Raw genomic sequence first — 16,902 nt, forward strand, 5'->3', positions numbered from 1 at the left:
CCTGTGACCCAGCAGAGAGGAGTGTGGCATGCCTGGCATGGCACCCATCTGGCTGGGACAGAGCTGGCCTTCCAGTCTGTCGCTGGGAAGGAAATACAGGCCAGGTGGCTAGGGATAGGGACACTTCTGCATCTGGGAGGGGACATCACTTGTCCTCTGACTCCCCTACCTCCAGCAGGAACACAAGGGCTGGGGGAGGTGGCTGAAGGGAGCAGAAACAGGCACATAGGGGCAGCTCAACCCCTCTACACACACACCCACACACCACACATACACACACACACACACACACACACACACCTCACACATACACCACACACACACCACACCACACACACACACACCACACACACACACCACATACCACACACACACATATACACACACACCACACCACACACACCACACACACACACATACACACAAACCACACCACACACACCTCACACATACACCACACACATATACACACCACACACACCACACACACACACCCCACACATACCACACACACACACACACACACCACACACACACACAAAGCAGGAGCCAGGCACCCAGAACCCTTTTCCTGGGCAGTCATTCACTTTTTTGGTCACAAGTGCCTGGACTTTGTAGTGGGGGATGGAGTGATGATGGATGGTCTAGATCATTCTGTCTTTAATTTCCGTCTTCTCCCTCCTAGTAACCAATCACATTCCAGAACTCCAGCGGGCTGTAGAGATGCTCAGATGAGCAGCACATTTCTCAGCTTCCTGGAGTTGAGAATGGTCTTGTGGCCAGAATCTGACCAATCAGAGCGAACAGAAGTTGTCCCTGGAACTTTGGGCTGGGGCCCTCCCTTTGTGTTGTCCATTTCCTACAGTGGAAATCTGGATGTGGTAGACATCTTGAGTCTGTGGATGAGGAACAGCTAGCTGTTGGCAGAAGGAGCTGAGGCACCTGGTCCCTGAACTGCCCAGACACCTGTATGAGATCAGTGAGCTTCTGTATGAAGTTGGCTAAGATATTGACTTGGGACCCAGAAGGTGCAGCTGACCCAGAGGACAGAGAAAGAGTCCAGAAAGTTCCACTCCAACCAACAAGTGCTACTCAGGCAAATGAGGCCATGACCAAGAAACACTAGGCAACACTCTTCCCCTCATCTCTCAATGGCTGGCCTGTGACAAGACAATGTCAGTATAGACATTTTTCTGAGGGTGGTAAGCCCTCCACAGAGAGGCAGTGGGCGCTCTCCTGGGACCAGCCACTTTCATGTGACAGGTCAGAGGTGACAGTGGAGTTGCATGGGAAGGCCTTCCAGGTTGGGTACAGCAGCAGGGAGGTCCCTGACACCAGCAAGCATGGCATGACTTAATAAAAACAAGCTTGCGATATCGAGGGGAACACAGGCCGGTGGAAGTGCTGGTGTCCTGACTCATGTAGCCATCTCCCAGAGGCAGCTCATCATGAACTCCTCTACTTTAGAGAGCCCAGAGCCCAGGCACAGGGACATTGGCTAACCTTGCCTGGGTCTCCCTCCTGGCAGCTGGAGGAGCCGGGCTTTGATCTGCTTTCCCTTCCTTTAGCTACAAATAAGACAAATGCTGGATCCATAGAGAGGGAGTTGAGACGAAATCACTCTTACAGAGGAGCTTTATTAGCAGAGTTCTAGGCTCAGGGCCATAGGCAGTCACCATGAGACCCCGGACAGGGTGAGCATTAGGACAGACATCAGGACAGGGGTCCTGAAGGGAGAGAGCACTCAGTTCCAAAGAACAAAGCGGGGCTTCTCACTCTTTAAGGTCGCTGCAGAGAGCAAGTGTGTAAATTCTGCATCACGTGACCTAGTCTATATAAAGATACAGCACAGATACATTTCAAGAAGGTCATAAGGATGCATCAGGAAACTGGACTTGCTTGGGGCTGCAAGGTCTTGTGAGAGTTGCAAGGTGCAGTTAGAGCTGTGTGCTGGTGCTTGCCCGACACCTCCTTCTCCCGTCCCGAATGCTGCTGGGGCTGGTCCTAGGAAGCTGGCTCATTGGAACAGTCCCCGCTGTCCCCTCGAGAAATGCAATGATGTACACCATGTCCCCTACAGAAGGCTTCCCATCTGTTCCCTACATGAACACAGTGACACATACAAATGGTCTCAGGCTGCCTGGCCATGGGAGAGGGCTGTGTTTTTGAGGAAGGTTCCTCAGTGGAGGACAACGCCAGCAGCCTATAAATCAGCCATCTGCCCTGGGCATGGTGACCATCGATTTCCTGTCCTGGGGGTGGAGAACAGGCTTTGTTGTGCAGTATGTCCTGTAGTGAATCTGTGATCTGGGGAGGGTGCTTTGCGGTCATTGCTGCTGACCTGGGTATGACTTCTGGTGACAGAAGTCCCTGACTGTCACTGGGTTGACTCCACCCTATAACAGTGAGAGGGATAACTCTTCATGCCCAGCAGCATGGGGTCCCACAGGATACCTCTCACTGCAGTGAGGACACTGTCTGTGGTAGTCAATCCGTCCCTAAATAGAAGACCCTGACGTGAATAAGTGTGTGATTTCCTTTCCTAAAAAATACCTGCCTGGGAATGAATCACCAAAAGTGAATGAATGAATGAATGAATGAATGAATGCCAGAAATGTCGCTTGAAGTAAGTCTGCAGTGTGAAGAAAGAATTCATTTAAGATGGAATTAAAGGAGGCTCTTCAGTTTTGGTTTTACATTCAGCAAACTTTTCCTTTGTGTTTTCCATATTTATGTTTACAAACCCCACAATATTATGTAAATATTCATTTACTCTCTTCTGGGACTTTGATGATTTCTACATTTAATTTACCAGTACATCTGGAGTTTATTCTGATATACATAATAAGATATGGATTGGATTGTGTAGAACATTATGCTTCTCCACTATGTTCTGAAGTCCAATTTTCCCCCCATAATCTACCATCCTCTGAATATTATGATATCATCAAACCTACCTCTATATGGGTTTGAACTTTTGTCAATTTTTCTTGGCTCCAAATCAACTCCTTACTTTTGTTATTATAATCCTATGTGTGAGAGCACCTGACTACATTTATCATTTATTTTGTTTTGCAAAATAACGGTTATGACTTAATTTTTCACACTCCCTTTAGACCTTTTTCTTCATGACATCTTCTTGGAACATCACATGCTAGAGATTGGAGATGAAGGAAATAAACATCTGGTCAACCAGTCCTCTCTTCTTCACAAGGAATGTGCTATGTACCCCTTTCTTTCATTCTTCTCTTTTCAAACTTTGTTCATCTGGACCTCAATGACTTGCTGTGATCATACCCAAGTGATCTATTAGCTATTGAATTTGGGTTTGATCTCTTCGGGGTAGGACAGTCATGTTAAAGTTATTGCTCTCATTTCTGTGTCAAAAATCCCTACAAAAGCAACTTATGAAAGGGAGGGTTTATCTGGGCTCACAGCTGCAGGAGGTGTAGTCCATCACAGTGGGGAAGGCATGCCATTGAAAGTGGTTCTAGATGTGGCCACAGAAGCATGAGGTAGCTGGCCACATTGCACCCAGTCAGGAAGTGGAGAGAGACAAATGTGTCTGCCCAGATTGCTTACTCCTTTTGCGAATTTTGTGGTTCATTCTGTCTCCAGTTATGAATTTTTTCTTTCTTTCTTTCTTTCTTGCTTGTTTTTTGAGATAGGGTTTTTCTGTGTAGCCCTGGCTGTCCTGGAACTCATTCTGTAGACTAGGTTGGCCTCGAACTCAGAAGCTTACCTGCCTCTGCCTCCCGAGTGCTGGGATTAAAGGAGTGCACCATCACCACCCAGCTTCAGTTTTGAATTCTTTTGTTTGCTTGTTTTTTAAGACAGGGTTTCTCTGTGTTATAGCTCTGGCTCCTAGAACTCATAGAGATCCACCCACCTTTGCATCCCAAGTGCTGGGTTTAAAGGCGTGTGCCACTACCACTCAGCCAGTTTTGAATTCTTAATCACCACACCCACCATTTCATAAAGGGGCCATGTGCAGGTACATGGGTTGGTCTCATCAGCACAATCTTGCTGAGCTCCCTGCTCACTCTGACCCTCTAGGAATCTTCTTGACTCTGACTTTACTGGGAGTCCTCTGACAATGGATGGTACTTGCCTGCATTTGGAGTAGATTTTTCCTCCTCAGTAAAACATACACAGAGTCACACCAGGAGTGTGTCTCCCTGATGATTCCAAACAATGACAACTACATATTCTTAATCGTAGGGTTCATTCATTTGTGAATTGGTGCACTGTCCACTGATTTCTTTCTATCCCAACATCAAGGCCAAGTTTGGTCAATGGACTCTGCCTACATCCCTTTCTTCTCCAGAAACTTCTGGGGTTTCTTTTCATGCTTTTTGCATGGGTGTTATAATTGGCTGATATAGGTCCCCAAATGTGTGTAGATTGGACTGAGAGCCTAGTGGATTCTCCTGGGTTTTCCAAGGACAGCAGGTGATCTCACATTCCCATTGCACCCCTGCCTGCCTGAGTGTCTGTCCTTTATCATACCCTGGTTCCTGACACTTTCCTGGCACCACCCCAAACACCACTTGGCTCCTTGTTCACTCGCCGAGTTACAAGCTGTATCTTGGCTCTGCGTTGTGGTTTTAAAGTCTTCTGTTGCCAGCCCTGAGCTGCCCACACTGTAGTCACCCTGACTTTATCTCATGGCTGAGGCGAGGGGAGAGCTGCGCTCTTCACGGGCTGAGTTCTTAACATGTGCCTATGGAGTCTGATTCCAGATGTGTTCCGGGCAGTTGTTCAAAGAGCAGGAAAAAAATCTGGAATGCAGCCAAGTCGTCAGAGCAGCAGGCCCTGTGCGGTACCATGTGTTCTGGCTTCTGCATGCGTGAGTTCATTTTTCAAATGAAGGTTCTAGACATAGAAAGGCTGTGTCTCTTGTCCAAGGTGACACGGATGAAAAATGAAGAGAGGCAGGGTTCCAGCCAAGGGAGTGTGTCCTCGATTTTGTATTCCTAATCACCACACCCATCACTCACAGAGAAGTGTGTTTGCGCTGGTCTTGTTGGCACGACCTGGTAGGTTCACCCTGACCTTGTTGGGGGCGGGGAGTCCTCCTCACCCTGACCTTGTTGGGGGGGGGAGTCCCCCTCACTCTGACCGTGGCTGCAGGAATCCTCAGTCCAACTCAACAAACCTCTTCAATATGTTCTGGTGCCTGTGTCATTTTCTGTCTCCATGGATGTTCTGCCTGGCCTGGAAACAGGCTTCCTCCATGTTCCATAGCCCTTCTTCAAAGACATCAACTAGAAAGACTGTCTTACCAGTGTGGAAGTCTACCCCACCTCCATGGACACCAGCCTTCTTGTGTCCAAGGCGTTACTCACAGGTGGCAATAACTTGGGCATGCCCTGTGATGAGGAAGGATACTCTGCAGAAAGTTCTTGTTGAAGTCACAGGGATTTGACTCTGGTTGTAAAGTCACAAGTTTCCCAGCCATGGGGCCCTGGAGGCTGCCAGACTTCCCAGCTGAGGCATCCCACTGGACTGGTTCCTAATGGTCCCAAGTTTCATGTTGTAGAAAACTAAATGTGGCCAGGGGCTTGATTGCTGGTGGTCCCAGCCTGGCAGCTTGGGGGATATGGGGACCTCCAGTGTCTTGTGGCAGGTTCACCAGGGCTGGCCAGTCCTGGGATGGCCCATCTGATCCAGGTCTCACTCTGGTAGGATCATGCTGGTCTGTGGGTAGTTACTCTTCCTCGACAGAGGTCAATCCAGCCTGAAGTCCTGCTTTGTAGATTACAGATCAGCACAGGATGTTGGAGAGCAGCTGTTCCAGTCTATCAGTATACAAACCATCAGAGAGGCTGGAGTTAGAATGACCTTGCCTAGGATCACACCGTGGGTGTGGGACTGGGGTCAGGATGGCCTTGTGTAGATCACACAGTGGGCGTGGGGCTGGGGTCAGGATGGCCTTGTGTAGGTCACACAGTGAGCATGGGGCTGGGATCACACAGTGGGCATGGGGCTGGGGTCAGGATGGCCTTGTGTAGGTCACACAGTGGGCGTGGGGTTGGGGTCAGGATGACCTTGTGTAGGTCACAGTGGGCGTGGGGCTGGGGTCAGGATGGCCTTGTGTAGGTCACACAGTGGGCGTGGGGCTGACACCAGCTGTTCTCTCCCCGGGAAATCTTCAAGGATTTAAATGGCCCTACATGCTGACAGTGCCCACATGTGCTTCTCTTGAGCCCCGAGCCCCTGAATGCATGTCAGGAGTGGGCAGATGAAATACTTGGCCTCCACTGTGTTCTCCCCCAATGCGCAGACTGAAATCCTGCCCCAAAGTGGCGGTGTTCGGAGGGGCACTGGCAAGTGGGGCTCCCTCAGGAAATGGCATGTGTGCCCTTATGAAAGAGGTACAAGGGAACTTGGTCACCTGCCGCCACTACAAAAATCTACAGAGATGGTACCACCTGGGGTCCAGAAAGGGCCTCCCTAACTCTGACTCCACTGGCATCTGGACCTTGGCCTCTGCAGCCTTGACACTGATAAAAAGAAGTAAATACATTTCTGGAGTTCATAAACTGCTCTAGGAATGGCGTTTTGTTACAGCCTCCCAGACTGGTTGGTCATCTTATCTAAATACGTGGATCCTGCAGAACTACTGACTCACGTGTCCAGTGCTGTGGCACCTCACCCGGGAGCCACCTTTGACATCTCCCCTCCAGGAAGTTGTGTAGGTCCCATCTTCAGCCGCTGTGACAAAGCCAGCACCCTCCTGCCCTCTCCACTGGCTGGAGCCACTTAGTTTTTACAATGAGCTGCTCATGGGCTTCTCACGTCTACGCTCCAGCCCAGCCCCAATCCTGGCCTCCTGTTACTGTCTAAGCACAGTGGGTTCTTTGGCTCAGAACCTTCCACTGATCTTTGCCCCGCACTGACTAGACGGAATTCAGCGAGAGTTAGACATGCCCCTCCTGCCAACATCATCCCTGACTCCATGATGCCGTTTCCTATCATGCCATGGCCCTCTCTCTGAGTTTCTTTTCTCTTCCTCCTCCTCTTGTGTGTGCATGCATGGTTTTGTGTGTGCGTGGGCACGTGTGTATGCAGTGCACTTGTTCATGGAGGTGTTTGTGGAGGTCAGAGTGTCTTGACAGGGTCACTCACTCACCTGGAGCTCCCTGTTTTGGCTAGACTGGCTGGCCAGCGAGTCCTTGGCATCCTTTCTACCCCCAGTGTGTGGACTGCAAGCACACATGGCCACACTTGGCTTTAACATGGGTGCTGGAGATCAGAACTCAGGTCTCCATGTTTGTGCCGCAAGCACTTTACCCATGGCGCCGTCCCCTACCCTTCTTTTTGTTTTTGGTGTTACTTGTGAAGATTTTAGGAGATAGAAGGGTCAGCAGCCCACAGACCCTTCCAACCCTCCTGACAATCCTCTCCAACTCTCTGCTCTGGCTTTCCTCCCCGATCTTCCTGGGGACCAGGCCACAGTTTCTGTTTCCTACCCCTCGTCCCCTACCTCCGTAAGATCTGTCACGTGTCGCCTCCTCTGTTCAGGCTCCCAGAGACCATGGCGACAGCTGCATCTGAAACATGGAAAAATTAAAATAAGAATTGTTTTCCTAAAAGGAAACGAATGCTCAGAAGAGTGGAAAGAAAATCCCCCATGAGCAGTGCTTGGGGGCCATATTGCCACATGGATGGAGCTTATTTTCCAAGCTGACTTTGGAAGTGCAGGAGCTGAGCTAGGCTATGACCTCACAGCATCCCGACAGCAGATCTGTCATGTGGAAAAGAATTATTCAAGTCTGTATTTGCTCACTGCCACAGTCTAAATCTGAACCACCCCCTCAGGCTTGAGGTTTGAATGCTTGGTCCGTGACTGGTGGTGGTATTTTGAGAGGTTCTGGAGACTCTTGGGGAATGGAGTCTAGCTTGAGAACGTCAGCCACTATGTGGGGGAAGGGCTGTGGCCCATTACTCCAACTGATTCCTATTGTTCTTTGCTTCTGGGTCCACTGTGATGTGAACAGCCTCTGCCATACATTCCCACTGCCAAGAGCGGCTCGGCCACATCTTCCTTCCCTGCCATGATGGACTGAGATCCCCCAAAGTAGATCCTTTCTTCGCTAAGTTGTTTCTGCCAGGTTTTGTCACATCAACACAAAGGTAATGACCACACCCACGGCCTCCAAACAGATGATCCAGGTCTCAGCCCTCACTCTGGGCTCCTCACTGTGGCTCTATCTACCAGCCATAGGCCGGTGGTTCCCATCTGCCATAGTCCCAAGTTCTAGTCTCTCCTAAGCCTCAGACCTTGTCATTAATCATCACGTCTGTAAGGATTCTCATTTACCAAACTTTACTGAATTATACTCATGCATGGGTGCGTGGGTGCGTGGGTACATGGGTAGAGTGTTTGTTATTTATTTTATTTTTTTGGTATCTGCATTAGTTAGCTTTCTGTGAACGGCAAACATACCCATGACCATGGCCCTAGTGAGAGAGAGGTTTATTTGAGTCCACCGTTCTGGAAGTTTCAGTTCCTATTCAGGTGGCCCCGCCTCTCTGGGTTGCATTATGAGTAAGCTGCTCTCTGCATGGTGGCCAGGAAGCAAAAGAAGAAACCAGAGCCCCACAATCCCCTTTAAGGGCACCCCACCCTGCCAATGACCCGAAACCTCCCTCCAGGCTCCACCCCTTAGAGGTTCTATTGCTTCCCAGCAGCATCACCTTGGGGACTAAACCTTTGACCCAAGCAAGGCCTTAGAGGGATTTCAGATCCAAGCCAACACAGTACCTGGGTGTAACTGAAAAGTGAATTGGTCTGAAAGCATGACCCCAAGGTGGGCTAAGAAAGCAGTTGCTGTGCATGAGGACCCGAGTTCAGATCCCTACCACCCAGATGCGATGCCAGCAAACAATATAATCCCAGCAGTCCTACAAAGAGACAGGAGGCGGGGATAGAATAGGGAAAACTTGTGGGCAGCTAACCCGGGATGCAGAGACAAACCACAAGTGGCAAGGCCTGACACCCGAGGCTGTCCACCCTCACACATGCACGTCACCATGCACAGAGAAGGAAGGAGAGGAGAGGATGGATATGTCTCAGCTCCGAGACTCTTGATGTCCGCGCAGAACCAGGCAGCCATGGGGAGGTGTCACGATCTGTGGACAGCCTGCAGCTCTAAGTGGATTCCCCAGCCTGGAGTCCTAAGAGCACAGCCACCAACTACACAGGAGAGTAGCCTGTGACCATCACCTTCAAGACCCACCCCCCATGGGACTCCAGAGCGGCAGATGCTGACTGGGCTCAGGGATTGAAAAGCCCATGGTAGTATCTGCTCTAAAAGAACTACTACACACCAATTGTTTTGCTAAGAAGACTTTTCCTTCCTTCTTTCTTTCTTTCTTTCTTTCTTTCTTTCTTTCTTTCTTTCTTTCTTTCTTTCTTTCTTTCTTTCTTTCTTTCTTTCTTTCTTTCTCTTTCTCTCTCTCTCTCTCTCTCTCTCTCTCTCTCTCTCTCTTTCTTTCTTTCTTTTTCCTCCCTCCCTCCCTCCCTCCCTCCCTTCCTTTCTAAATGGACCTCTGCCTTTAAATCTGGACTTTACAGAGTCGGGGTAAACAACAACAGCAGCACAGAGTTTGAGACCCCCACCCCATCTTCTTTGCTGTTGGTTTGTTCCAGGACAGGAAATCCCGCCTTCAACGCTCTCTGAGGCCAGTTTACTGTGTCAGCTAGCTTACATGACAGGAACCTGTGGCCATCCAGCCTTCCATCACAGGCTTTGCCCCCTGGCCCAGGGAGGCAGACCTGAGAGGACTGTGGTTGTTCCTGCCAGGCTCCGTCTCTTCATGGTGCTGTCCTGGCAACTGCAGATGGGCGTACCCAGGACAGAGGGTCCATGGAGGAACTGATGGGGCACAAGTGCCCTGCTCATGCCCACACCTTTCCCAAGGGCTGTTCAGCTAGTGACGGGTGTGCTTCTTTGGAGAAATGTCTACTCAAGCCCTTCCTATTTGATATTTGGTTTGGGAGTTTTTAGGTTTCTTTTGTTTGTTTGGTTGGTTGGCTTGGTTTTAATATTAGGTTGTAGAACTTTGTTACATGTTTTAGAAATGGATCCTGTATCAGATGGATAATTTGTAAATATTCTATATACTTAGTAGGTTGTCTTTTTACTTTAATTATTATTTCTTGGCTATGCATCTGTCTATTTTTTCTGTGTTTGCCTGTGCATTTATGTCATATTAAAAATAAATAAATACACCCACCACCACGACCACCACCACGACCACCACCACCACCACCACCACCACCACCACCACTACCACCACCACCACCACCACCACCAAAGCTACTGGCTAATGACCAGCCTGTGTATTCTTCTCTGTATTTACATGTTTAGGCCTCGTGTCCACAAGTCTGTAATGCATTTGGAATTGATTTTCATGCGTGTGAAGGAAGGCCCTAATCTATTCCCTCAGCACACTGGGTCTGGTTTTCCCAACATTGTTTGAAGACTTGTCCCCTCCATGATGTGTAGACTTGGCAGCTTCAGGGGGAAAATCCGCTGATGGTATGTATATGTGTGGATTCATGTCTGGGCTCTCTGCTTGAAAATGACACCGTTTCCCTAATTTCCTTTTCAGGCAGCTCATGGACAAATGCAGCCAGCCTTCACTGTGTTTGTGTTCTGCAAGTTTGCTGGATTCGTGTCTTAGTTCTAACGGATTTCATTTCCTTTCTTTTTCAAAGTCCTCAGAGATTTGAGTGTAGAAGATGACAGGATAAGCAAATAGAAACACGTTTTTGCTGACTTCTCCTCCTCCTCCTCCTCCTCCTCCTCCTCCTCCTCCTCCCTTCCTTGCTTTGGCTAGGCTGCCTAGTGACCAGTTGAAGGGCAGTGCTAAGTGTGGGCATCCTTGCATGATCTGAGAGAAAAAGCTTTTGGTTTTCCACATTGACAACTAATTAACTGAGGTTTTTATTTATAGTCATTACTATATGGAGTTAATTTCCCTCTATTTCTAGTGTGTTGGGCATATTTATTATGAAGGGCCCCTGCACACATGTGGCATACACTCACACACAAAAAGCCACATAAACAAAAATATTTTTAAAATCTTTTTACTAATAAGGACAATCTGTCTCAGTGTCTTCCCTGAACCACAAACCCAAGACCTGTCAAGGATCGTATGGCCATCCCCATCTGCTACAAAGTATCAGTAGCTCCATTGCCTTTACCACAGACCTGACCAACACCATACTGGGCTGCTCAATCTGTTAGCAGGGCTAACGGGCCACGGCAATCCCTACTCCAAAATGGTGACGGGACAGTCATGTAAATACTTAGAGGAAGAAAGCCATACCTTGGCAATTATAAATAGAACTATCAGGGGCCAAGAGATGGCTTGGCCGTTAAGAGCACTGACTGCTCTTCCTCTAGAGGACCCAGGTTCAATTCCCAGCACTTAGCTACATGGCATCGTACAACCATCTGCAATTTCAATTCCAGGGGATCTGGCACCCTCTTCTGGCTTCCTGGGGCACTGGCATATAAACTGTATTTATAGACATGCAGACAAATACTCATATACATAACATCAAAAAAATTTAAAAAGTAGGAGTATCAGGGCCAAGCTGAAGGCTCCATCTATGGACCAGGAGGTAAGTTACAAGAATTGCTTCAGAGAGTTCCCGAACACACTTCAGCTGCTGACAGGGGCAGCTGTCACTCACCTCCACTACATGGGACCTGGATCTGAGAACTTCAGCTTTCAACCTAACGCAGCTGGGCCAGAATCCATTCCATAAATTAGTGCTGCCCTCAACCATGGCTGGAGAATCTTCTCTCCCGGTGGTCAGCAGTTAATGCTGAGACTCCTGAGTGGTCAAAGTGCTGAGAATAAGTGGCTCCTGAGTGCTCAGCCCTAAATGGGATGTCAGAACATCTCACCTGCTGCCCAAGGTCAGGGAACATCTCACCTACTGCCCAAGGTCAGGGAACATCTCACCCACTGCCCAAGGATCAGGGAACATCTCACCCACTGCCCAAGGTCAGGGAACATCTCACCGCTGCCCAAGGTCAGGGAACATCTCACCCGCTGCCCAAGGCTCAGGAACATCTCACCCACTGCCCAAGGGTCAGGGAACATCTCACCCGCTGCCCAAGGCTCAGGAACATCTTACCTACTGCCCAAGGCTCAGGGAACATTGTAGCAGAGAGGCAGGAAGAATGAAGGGCTGGAGGGCGGGGTGACACTGAGAGGTTGTCTTCTGGACACGGCTCGGCCATTGCATTCACGAACTCACTGCAGCTGTAGAAGGTCAAGGTGGAAAGCATCAGTCAGCACTTCGGGCAGCCCCCTTACACTCAGCTGGTTACTAATTTAAAAGAGGAGAGAGCGTGAAGCTGGGGGAGGGGTCGGGGGATATGTAGGGAGAACCTGGGGTTGGGGGAGGCAAGGAAGGGAGCAAGATGCGTCGTTTGTGTGTATGGAATTGTCAAGGAATAAAAGATACTCTATTAAGAAAAGTAGGAGTGTCCTTATCTTGGCTTTCAAGTCTGGCTTCAAAACTGCCTATAATCTTTGTTTATTAGCAACCTTCTAAAAATGTGTGTAAGTATTTAGCTAAAATTGCTTGTTTTGGGAATTAAATTGTTTGAATATGCAAAAAAAGTGTTATCTGAACCAGCTATTCCATGTCTGGGTTATTTATTTCAAAAAAAAAAGAAAGAAAAGAAGAGAGAGAGAGAGAGAGAGAGAGAGAGAGAGAGAGAGAGAGAGAGAAAGAAAGAAAGAAAGAAAGAAAGAAAGAAAGAAAGAAAGAAAGAAAGAAAAAGAAAAAACACCTGAAATCTGGATCACAAAAAGTCTTAACACTCCCACCACATCCATTAAAAGGGGAGGGAACAGCCCAAATGTCCACTGATGGATGGACCTGTTTAAAGAACATGGTGTGGTGTGGACAGTAGAAAACTATTCATCCTTAAAGGAAAAACAAAACACTGCAATACACCACGAGGACAAAGCACAGACAATGAGAATAAGATTGCCACAGACTCACTGCCTGTTCACACTCCCGGGCGATGTTAAACAGCCCCTCATAGAAACAGAGTGTGGAAGCGGGTCAGCGGAGGTTTGGGGGGGTGGGAGGGAGGTGGGGACCCATTCATCAACAGGCACAATGTTTCAGCTGTACAAAATGGAGAGGGGTGGGAGCTGGAGAGATGTTCAGGAGTTAAAAATGTCTCTTGCTCTTTTGAAGGCTGGAGTTTGGTTCCCAGCACTCACATCAGGCAACTCTCAACCTCCTGTACCTCTGGCTCCAGAGAATCTGATGCCCTCTTCTGGTCTCTGAGCACGTGCATTCATGTGTACACACCTACACAAAGACACATAGCATACACAGATTAAAAATAAATCTTAGCCAGGCAGTGGTGGTGCACGCCTCTAATCCCAGCACTTGAGAGGCAGAGGCAGGCGGATCTCTGTGAGTTCGAGGTCAGCCTGGTCTATAGAGCAAGTTCTAGGAAAGGCTCCAAAGCTACACAGAGAAACCCTGTCTCGAAAAACAAACAAACAAAACTTATTCATTTTATTTTGTGTATGTATGTGGGGGTTCCATTTGCACACATGTCTGTGTACCATGTATATGCCTGATGCCTACAGAAACCAGGAGAGGGTGTCAACTCCCCCACAACTAAAGTTACAGATGCTTGTGGGCTGCCGTATAGACACAGAGAATGGAACCCAGGTCCCCTGGAAGGGCGGCCAGTGCTCTTAACTGCCAAGCCATCTCTCCAGCCTCTAAAATAAATCTTGAAAACAAAAAGGTTGTTTTTTCCGTGTGTGTGTGTGTGTGTGTGTGTGTGTGTGTGTGTGTGTGTGTGTGTGTGGTTCTGGAGCTCTGCTGTGTATACCGGGACTGAAGTGGACAGGGCTGAGTCACACACACCCTGGTTCAGAAGATGGACCTCCTGCTAAACATCCTTTCCACAATTCCTCTCTCTCTCTCTCTCTCTCTCTCTCTCTCTCTCTCTCTCTCTCTCTCTCTCTCTCTCACACACACACACACACACACACGTGGTTCTGTCAACAGTGGCCTTGAACCATTATTTTCCAAATATGACCCGCTATCGGCTTCAAGGGTCCAGTTTCTTCCTGTGTCCACGAGCTCTTCCCTCTTCAGTTTTCTAACAATAAAGACGCTGTTTACATACCCCCCCACCCCGATTTAATAAAGATGCCCACTCCTAAAAGATGAGTTTTAAAAACTCACACTGTGCATGACTTTAATTAGGATTCCAGTCAGGGATACCAAGAACTGAGGGTCCAGCGGGTGGGACGGCAGGGAGGTTGGGAGGGAGGGAGGGAGGGAGGGTGACCAGTTACTAACAGCCTCCCTCCCTGCAGCGCACTGAGGCCGACAGGCACATGTTCCCATCCAGAAGGGCAGAACAGCTGGAAATGCGGAAATGCAGCAGTCTAATTAAGTCACCACAAACCAAGGTTTCTAGAACATTCTGGAATAGTCTTTCATTGTCTTTGAAGTTCAGTCTTTGGACTCACATTGGACTTGGGGCTGGTAGTGGACAGACAACAGAGCCGCACATTCTCAAATCCCAGGATCCGAGTGGGCACCATGTGTGGCCTGCTCCCTGTGGTGGCTGACTCCAAGCGTCAGTGGATGTAGCCCGGGACACAGCCATGCACACATTTCCTCTCTGCTTCAGGTTTTCGTGATACTGGGGAATTGGGTTCAACTCATCTACGCGTTCCAAGGGACTGGAAGGTAGCCAGCTCCTGAGTGTGACTTGGCAGCCTGAGAGGTCCCATTAGCTTCCCAGCGGGACAGTGCTGCGTCATTGGAAAGGCACTTGGCTATGGTTATAGAACCCCAGCGAATGCTGCTGGGAATGTTGAGGGGGCATGCATGAGAGTATGCACCCCATTGTGCATACAGTACCATGTCACCACCCAGTTGTCCTTATAGTATGGCTTTATCGCCTCGCGACGAGGCTTCCCTAGTCCCCAGCGCGGCACTGTGAAGGCAAGCTTCCAGTCCTGTGATGGTGTCACGGGAGATTGGGGGTGGGGAGACCCATGGGCTCATCTGCTGGAATCATAACACTCTCTGGCCACAGCAAGGACAGAGCTCGCTGGCCAGCAGGGTGCCTGGAGTAAAAAGAGAGTTAATGGTGCTGGAGAGAAAACTGAGCAGGCAAGTCCTCACATCGGACAGCTCGTGACTACCTGTGACTCCAGCTTCAGAGGACCCACGGGGCTCTTCTAGCTTCTGCTGGTAACTGCACATGTGTAACACAGACATAGCCTCAGGCACACACATAAAAATAAAATAAAGAGAGAGTTAAGGGACTTCAATAGTCTCTTAGCTTCAAGCTGCTCTGGGAGGTAAATAACCACCGCCAGGAAGCCAGAGCCTTGCATCTGCCCTGTTATCATTCCAACTCACAGTTGCTTGGCTGGTCATAAGAGAAGTTAGGACAATGGCTGGAATAATAAAGCTTCACTGGACTTGGGGGGGGGGAGGCAATCTGGCAGCATCCAGGGCACATGTGGAAGGTCCACGCCAGCAGAACGGACTACGGATGCTTCACGGGCTCAAAGTGGCTGCTGGGGTGCACACCCTCTGTCTTCTTACCTAGCACCCTCTGTGTATGTCTCCTTGGCCACCTGCTTAGGTTTGGAGGACAAGGGGGCTGCTTACAAGTAGGCTACTTAAATACCAACCTGCTAAGGAAAGAGTTGGAAGCAAGGCTAGCGTGGTGGTATGTGCCTCTAATCCCATCACTCAGGAGGCTGAGGCAGGAGGATTGTGAATTTCAGGCTTGCCTAGGTTATATAGTGAGGTCCTGTCTCATAAAATTTAAAAAAAAGCAAAAGAGGGAAAAAAAATCCAAAATTATTGCAAACAGCTGTTGCAGGATCAAGACAGAAAAGACTTTTCAACAGCATTGTAGAGCTTGGTGGTTTAGTCTGTGAGACTGTCCTGTTTATACAGAGCAGAAAGGAAGAGCGGGGTGGGGGTGGGAGTAGGGGGTCTCCTCTGCTGTCCCCACCTTGAGATTCCTCCTGGGGTCCCAGCCGCAGGTCCACTCCAGGCTCCCCTCCCCCGGCCTCCCCTCCCCCGCCAACCCAGCAGCCTCTGGCTGCCGCCTCTCAGCTGGAGCTAGAAGCCATTTCACCTAATCATGTAGGTCATTTTCTCCGAAATCGCTTTCCTTTTAACCTTTTTTCACGAGGATCAAAGAGGTACAGGAGAGTGGCCGCCAAATTACCTTCCCGTGCAGAGCCAGCTCTCTGGAGGGGGCAGCCTTAAAGGACCCGTGCCTTTGGGGCCAGCTCCAACGCTCTCTCCACCGCAGCGCTCCCATGCAGCTCCATGAAACAAAATGACCATTTGGGGCAGAGACACACACGTCATAGAAAGCTTTTGACACCAGCCCAGGAGAGAGCAGTCATTAACCCGGGTGAGAGGCCAGGGCCAACTCCAGGCATGCCTGCGGCTCAAGTCCTTTGAAAGTGGCATCAGGCCGCTCTCAGGTACTCAGGAGGGGAATTGGAAGTTGACCCTGAAGACTGGAGTTTAGTGAGAGCCCATCATGGTCCAAACATGCTGAGGGCCTAGAAAAAACCACTCCGACATCTCTGGGCCTCACTTTCACATCTGCTGCATGCCAGTGCCCTAGGGATGACAGGAAAAGGCAGTAAGAAGTGCAGGAATCCACCCAGATTGGCCATTATTTCGCAACATGTTTAGAACATTCTATTAGTTTTTCTGTCTATTTTCTTTGGCCATTTTCGTGTATGTAGGGTATGTGTGCATGTGATTGCATGGGCGTAAACACACGTGTGCATGCATGTGCAGGAGGCTGATGTTGGGGAGCCAGCGATCACTCTCCC

The 16,902-nt window shown here is 49.3% G+C and overlaps 1 long non-coding RNA gene across 1 annotated transcript; it reads right to left on the reverse strand.

Moving 5' to 3' along the window:
- Nucleotides 1-3,860: 3,860 nt before the first annotated feature.
- LOC119087924 lies at nt 3,861-16,376 on the reverse strand. Its single transcript, XR_005091471.1, has 5 exons — nt 16,278-16,376; nt 12,164-12,291; nt 11,714-11,904; nt 7,490-7,556; nt 3,861-5,801 (listed from the first exon to the last, which is right to left on the reverse strand). It is a non-coding gene; the product is annotated as an uncharacterized LOC119087924 (long non-coding RNA).
- Between the last annotated feature and the right edge of the window lie 526 nt (nt 16,377-16,902).

The sequence above is a fragment of the Peromyscus leucopus genome, chromosome 4 (assembly GCF_004664715.2).
Source record: "Peromyscus leucopus breed LL Stock chromosome 4, UCI_PerLeu_2.1, whole genome shotgun sequence".
Taxonomy (NCBI): Eukaryota; Metazoa; Chordata; class Mammalia; order Rodentia; family Cricetidae; genus Peromyscus; species Peromyscus leucopus.